Genomic DNA, 7,370 nt, shown 5'->3' on the forward strand with positions numbered 1-7,370 from the left:
CGTGGCACGCGCACTGGTACGCCCAGCCGCTCGCCGAGGTCCTGGTAGAGCGTGCGCAGGCGCGAGTCGCCCACGAGGAGGACGAAGGTGCGCCGTCGCTGGCGCCTCTGGCGCCGGCGCAGGCACGTCTGGAGAGACGATGCGACAGGTCGCGGCGGCCGGCACAGCGGCAGATCGAAGGTGGTCGCCGTCAGCTCGCTGTCGTGCTGAAGTGCCGTCGTCAGCCGGTAGATGGCAGTGCAGCCGACATCAGCCGGTTCCGGCCCCGGTGATTCGTCGGACGCGGCGAGACCTGTCGTTGATTGGTCCGGCCTATCCGAGCCTGTGGGAGGTGACAGTGGTGATGACGGGGGCGGTGAGGGTGAAAGCCGCGTCGCAAACGCATCATGGGGGAAGCGCACGGTTGCAAACGCGTCACAATGCTTCCGGGCCGATGCGCGTGTGGACGTGAGTCATGGACGTAAGGTGATAATCGTTCTCAAGCATCTGCCCGGTGCGGTGGAACGAACGGTTGAAGGCCGGTGACGTTCTCAGGTTGTTGTTTTGACGTCATAATCTGTAGCGGCGCTCGGTAGCACAGTTCACCAATGTGGTCCCATGCATCTGTCTGCAGCCTGTAGTATCTCTCAATCTGTTTGAGTGTGTCTGTTCATTTACTGGTGCATACACAGCAATTTGCATCGACGTTTTAGCTCAACTGTGTACGATCCGTAGACTGAGGCTAAATCTCCTACTTTTCTGTCCAACATAAGACTATGCAAAGTTGTGCAACCGGCGCATGGAGCCAAACAACGTACATTGTACCGTCCGTTCACTAAATGTCTGTCAAGAAGACCCACGCTCAGTCCAGGCTCAGCCCACGGACAGCCCAAACAAGCAGCACCTTCAAAAATTCAAAAAAGCTCAAAATTTGATACGCGAAAGGTCTTCACGATATTCGACTTCGCCGTAAATGCAATTTTTCGGCTTCTATCATTATTTTCACAACTTCGCCTTTCAGTTGTGCCCATTCACCAACCCAGGCATATCATATACTATAAATTGTCGTCTTTGTCCGACAAAAAGTCAAAGGCCTTCCTGGGCTCGTTCAAGCAGCACAGACTTTGAGATACATCAGTGTTAAGCCAACATTTAACACGAGCCAACCGTTAGCCAACGCTCAGCCCATGTTCCGCCCACGCTCACCCCATGTTCAGCCCACGCTCAGCCCACGGTTGGCCCATGCTCAGCCCACGGCCGGCCCATGAAAGCGGCACCTTTAAAACACTCAAAATGTGATGTGCGGAGGGAACTCACGATGTGAACACATCAATGCGATCCAAAGCGATGGGAAACCAGTACTTCTGCTTTCATGGATAGTTTCACACGGTCGACATCCAATCAGTGAATTTTCACCAAATGAAACATAGCGTGTCTTTAAAACAACTGTCGTCTTCCTATACGCGTAACGACATCCCGAAAATTAAAAAAAAACTAAATTTGAGCCGCGTTAAATTTAAGCAATTTTCACTCCAACACCTCACTTTCCAGACATTCACATCGCAGCCAACGGGATGACCGTCGGTTCCTGTAATTTCGCTGATTTCATGACAAGCAATAGCTGGGCATGCAACGCATCGCCTCCCATGCTTAAGCCGGAGAAACTTGATCTCGCTTCGGAGATGATGGTGAAATCTCTTATCCAAACTGGGTCCTTCTGAAAACGAGTAGCTGCGCATCAAACGACCCCCCCCCCCCCCTCCCCCTTAACAGCTGATTCGAAAACCTGGTCTTTCTTTCCATTAGCTGTTCTCGTTTCGGAGTTGCAGATTGCGGGGCGGGCCACCCTGAAAGCTTACATCGCGGGGGGTGGGGCAGGCTACCCTGAACAGTCAAATTAGTATTGCTGGAGAGGGGCTCAGGACGTCATGAGCACAGTCAAATCAGTATTGCAGAGGGGGGGGGGGAGGCTCAGGTCACCATAAACAGTCAAATAAGTACTGCAGGGGGCGGGGGCGGCCTCAGGCCACCCTAAACACAGTCAAATCAGCGTTGCGGGGAGGGGTTTATGCCACCATAAACACAGTCAAATCAGTATTGCGGGCGGGCTCAGGCCACCCTAAACACAATCAAATTAGTGTTGTGGGGGAGGGGCTTATGTCACCATAAACACAGTCAAATCAGTATTGCAGGGGGGTCTCAAACCACCCTAAAAGTTTAAAAATGGCATCCCTGATCATTACGGTCAGAGAATACTGTACCACGAACCATTCTTGTTTTGGATTTGAGAAACATTTGACGCAAAGTTGATATTTTTGTCGTGAGATGTTCCAATCAGTAATCTGGTACCACAGAAAATAAGGAAGTCAGGGCTTAACTAGTTTATTTCGACTTCATCTCAAAACTTGAAAAACAAATATTACGGATTATTAATAGTGTTCATGCACCATAACGTCCTGATCAAACGTTTCTGCCTCTGCTTGAAGCCAGCAGACGTGGCACGCAGCCAGGCATAGACATATGAGCCGTCTTTGCCAGGTAGCCGTTCACGTATGTGGAAAAATGTAGGACAATGCAAAGTAAAACGTGGGGTGTAAGACATGACACATATGGGTCCGGACCTTCTGGCTCATCTTTAAAAAGCGCGGTAAAAGAGCGGAAATAGCCTAATTCCTGGTAGAAGAACCAGAAAAATGTAGATATAGATATGTTGATATTTCGGCAGCGTGCCTTAATCGAAACGAATAGCAACAGTGTCATCTATATCATACAATGACATTCATATTGATGTAGATGCTGACTACTGCAACTCCTTTCGATAAATGCATTTTGTTGAGTTATCAACGTATCTATATCTTCACTCTCCTGGTTTTTCTACGAGGAATACGGCTATTTATAACGTCTTATTTGTATGCATAATACTCCTCGCAAATGCACTAACCAACTTACGAGAAAAAATGGCATCTAATAAGTCCAAACAACGTTAAATTTACAGCCTGCTGACGTGGGTCCTTGACCGCCACCGCCACTGTATTTGCACTCACCGAGGTAGGCGGCAGCTGACGTCAGAAGGACTACCGCTGCTGCCACAATCAGACTCTGCCGAAGGCACCGCCGTTGACCAGCGCGGCAGCAGGTTTGGTGGCAGAACAACCCACCACCGTCGCCCAGCGTCATCTCCACGGCCTCAAATGTGCGCAGGATGTGTTACCACTGCCGACGAAATAAATGTGAGCACGTTGCCAAGGCTTTAGATCAAAACATGCTGAATGTTAACAAAATGCAAAAATGTATATGGACACCATGAAAGGGCAGACGTCATCAGAAATATCGTTTTTCAACTAAATGCGAACAAGGTTATGTCTAGCCGTCCCTATTAATGTCGCACTTGTTGCTGAGGTGCCCTTTCACACTTAGACGATCTGCAACGTTCTGACCTTATGATGAGTTGCATGGGAAGCGATGATGCGGCGATAGCGCTAGGATCAAAGCAGCGTGGTAGTTCGCAACATCACAGTTGAAGGCCAAATGAAGACGTGGCGGCATGCCAGTTTTGGACATTTGTTGGCATTGGTGGCCAGCTTATACGCATCCAAATTTTGTGCTCTTTCTCGCCAAAATGAAACAAAGGATTATATCTTGAGGATCAGCCTGTTGAAATTTTTGTTTGAAAATACCGGCGTGCACATGCGCAAGCAAAGGTCATGATGCAATCAGGCGGTTGCATAGCTTGCATTCTGCAATCATGTGAAAACGTGAGACGGCAAAGATCACAGCTTTCGGTTCCTAGTGTTCAAGTTTAACCTTGAAATAATTACTTCTGACCTTATCCGATTAATCAGGACCATCCAGCACAAAACTCTCAACTCATTCAGTTTCTAAATAAGTTCATTGGCATTCAGCATGATGACAGCTGGTGCCGTTCTCTCCAGCCACTATTTTTGTTAAACTCACGTACGATCAGACTGAAAATTCATCATTCTGATAGAAAGCTACCAAATTCTCGCGTGAAGGGCTTACAACTACAGAGAAATGTTCCAAACGGGGGTCACACAAGATGGCAAATATGTTGTTTTGTTGTGATACACCAAACTCATAACGGAGGTGCTGAAAACACGTACAAAATGGTGCGCCAAATGTTTTAAATAAAACCAAAGTTATGACACATACAAAGCGTTGCACCATAAAAGCAAACAACAAAATAGTTAGTTCGAGAACAGGCAAGTTAAGTATTTGTTATTTCTTGTTCTTGATCTCTGTTCAGCCCGAGGTGTTTATGCCTTCAGCTGTACATTCTTGGCCACAGCGATGAGAGAAAATGTCTTACGAAGGGAGGTGGAAAGCCAACAGATCAACAACGAATAGAGACTGGTGCAGGTAATAGGTGATAAGATTAGAGGCGACAGTTTTATATTGGTGATTCTAAGGTTTTGCCCTCCGCGTACGCCTCAGAGGAAAGGAGGCTAGTAACCAGAACCACAGCAGCGCAGCCCAAGGAATGACTGCGTGCCGTATGTGTGGACACCAACGGACCGGAGTTCTTATCTAAGTGGCATATGATTCCACCAAAAATTCGCCGACGGCCGGGAGTTTTTCACCAAATGGTAACATAATTTGCGGCCTGCGAATTCTAAATCTGGCTTCTGCCTGGATTAGGTATCTTAAAACATGGCTAGTTTGTGCACACAGTGCTTATTTGGGAGTAGGAACAGTAGTGGCGCAGCGCACGTGTTATCACGCGCTCGATATTTCCTTCTCTTGTAGTCTAGCGTGTGCTTGAGGCGGACAAGCAGCGGACTGCAAAACAGCTGACTGGCAGTCCAGGGGTGTTGGGTTCGAGCCCCAGGGCGGATGGTTTTTTTGGCCGACCGTTGAAGAAACGTCTGGAAAATCGGGCCGACCTGACCCGTGGGACCGCGTCGGGGTGCCCTGTGCGCGCAAAACCCACAGCAGTCCCGCCTGGTGAGAAGTTCGAAGGGCACATCATTCGACCAACTGCATCCAATTACTTCGAGTGCTGGCATCAGGGAACACAAGCTCCGCTCAGCGAGCGCCTTTAGCACAAAGCACTGATGCGGAGTGTTCGATGAAGATCTTTCTAAATCTGGGACGGATGGGTCAGGGGGAATTCAGAGGAACAGGAAAGAGGCACAACCACGAGGGAACGAACCGGTCTTGTCTGTGTACTGCTGCGACAGGTCCTTCTTAAGAAGTTTCTCTATGCACTTTGTGTCTGGCTTGCCAACGAGGGACAAGTCACCGGAAGCAAACGGTGACAACAATGGCGGAAAAGGCGTCACTGCTTTGGTTGGTGGGAACCTTGATCGTACCAAGCGTGCTGCGCGCAGCCGTGTCAGTACGCGATTACGACGATTACGATTGCCGAAATGTGCCGAAAATTGAACACTTCTTGTATGGTGCACGTTCGATGTCGTTGTTCAGAAAAAGACGATGCTCTTGCATTTACGCACAAAATATGTGGAAATGTTTTTGTTGTGATGTGCGCGACCGCAAAAAGCGCCCGCGTTTGGGCCCTACAAAAAGGAACAGCGTGAGGCTTCATGACATATATCGCAACTGGTAGGTAGTCCGACCGAATGGTGAAGCTTTGGAGACGATCGAAGCAGTGCGTTCTGAGTGAGCTATTTGCTGCCAGTATTTCTTGACTTTGTGAAATTTGATACATTTTGATCTGACCTAAGGTCACGAAGTTTTCACCTTTATTTTTCAGATAAAGTGCATTCAACGGGGAAGATTTCGCTGCGATCGGGTTAATTAGCTCGAGACCTCACTTATCTGGAAGCTAAAATGTTTGGAATTAGAAAAATCTGATGACTTTTCAATTGAATTACGGTCACCAACTCTCCAAACGCAACAAGGAATCATGCACGATGCATCCAATGGAGAGGCTTTCGCAGCGATCGGTTCGGTAGGTTCTAGGAACGAATTGTCGGCAAGCATGAATTTTGGAATTTGCGAAAATTGATTTACTTTTGACCTGGCCTAACGTCGCCGAATTGAAGCCAGCAAGAGTGAATAAGGTATGGTGCATCATATGTTGAAGATTTCATAGCGATAGCTTCGGTAGTTCCTGAGAATCGAGTTATATGCAAGCAAAAATTTTGGAATTCGAGAAATTTGATGACATTTGACCTAACCTAACATCGTCAATTTTTTTTACTAAAACAGGGAATCATGTATGAGGCATCAAATGTTGAAGGTTTCGCAGCGATCGGTACGGTAAGTTTTGAGAGCTGAGTGGGCTGCTTCGGATATTTGAATTTTCCCTTCGCATTTCCTCCAGTGTCTGACCACATATTCGGTCCCGATATTGCCACGCTATGCTTCACCTCTTTGCACTGAATCCATTGCTGAAGGTTTTAAGGCGATCCGACACGCCGTTCCGGAGGACAAGCGTGCGTGCACCACATGCCAGTTTTTTAGACGCTGTCAATAATAAGTCGACTCCTGCTACGGTGCTACGCAAATAATAACGTAAGCTGTGAGAAGAACCGCGGACATGAACGGCAGGCGCCAAAAGCAAGAAACGGGTTACGTGGTAATTCATGCCAGCACATGCACGATTATGAACGATGACGGTTGCAAGATCCCCGCTAGTTCTAGTGTCTCTCTTACCTGCAGGTCCATAATGGAGCGTCAATGCGCAGGCGCCACATCAACTTGCATTGCACTGCAGCGGAGACTCTCGGGAGGAACGACCTGCCCTCGGGGACTCTGGTACCTTGAACAGATTTCACGCCGGGTACGTCAATATTATAAACAAAAAATAACATCACTGTCTGCGGGAAAGTACGCTACCCGAAAAAAGAACGGCACTGCCTCCATTATTAAAAAAAGGCGCGACGGCGAAATCTGTATTTTCATGCTGCGTTTTTTTTCTTCCGAGATATTTTTTGCAGACAGCTAGGGTGGCGCTTTGTGCACCGGAGCGCGGAGCCTTTGACAGGTGTGCAGGGGTGGCAGGGTAGAATAAAATTTGCGGAACATTATGTCAATGATATATAAGCAGGTACTTATTTTATAGGATATCTGACACACATGCATAGAACGCTTAATTTGTTAAAACAGTTTCTGTCTTCTTAAGCAAAACATCTTGAGGTGCATTACCATGAACCCCGGCTGTAAATGCGCGTTGGGGGAACCTCTCGGTGGATTATTGTTATAACCGAAAATTGATGTAGGAATTGAGGCATCTCGCAATTTAGTTGTCCCGTGGGTTGTGCAAATGTGGGATCACATCTATGTGTATGTGTGTGTGTGTGAATCAGGTACTTGAAATTTGTGTGACCACTGGTAGTGCGTGCCAGCGGCCTTGGACTTCTGTTGATGTTATTGGTAGTTTGAGTGGTAGATGTGTTCTGCTGGAGAAA

At 47.8% G+C, this 7,370-nt stretch overlaps 1 long non-coding RNA gene across 1 annotated transcript; it reads right to left on the reverse strand.

Annotated features, from left to right (window-relative positions):
• Positions 1-255: 255 nt before the first annotated feature.
• LOC119094357 (uncharacterized) lies at positions 256-6,671 on the reverse strand. Its single transcript, XR_005093762.1, has 3 exons — positions 6,616-6,671; positions 3,024-3,192; positions 256-322 (listed from the first exon to the last, which is right to left on the reverse strand). It is a non-coding gene; the product is annotated as an uncharacterized LOC119094357 (long non-coding RNA).
• Positions 6,672-7,370: the final 699 nt, after the last annotated feature.

Source organism: Pollicipes pollicipes, unplaced genomic scaffold (assembly GCF_011947565.3).
Source record: "Pollicipes pollicipes isolate AB1234 unplaced genomic scaffold, Ppol_2.1 Scaffold_1600;HRSCAF=1878_pilon_pilon_pilon, whole genome shotgun sequence".
Taxonomy (NCBI): Eukaryota; Metazoa; Arthropoda; class Thecostraca; order Pollicipedomorpha; family Pollicipedidae; genus Pollicipes; species Pollicipes pollicipes.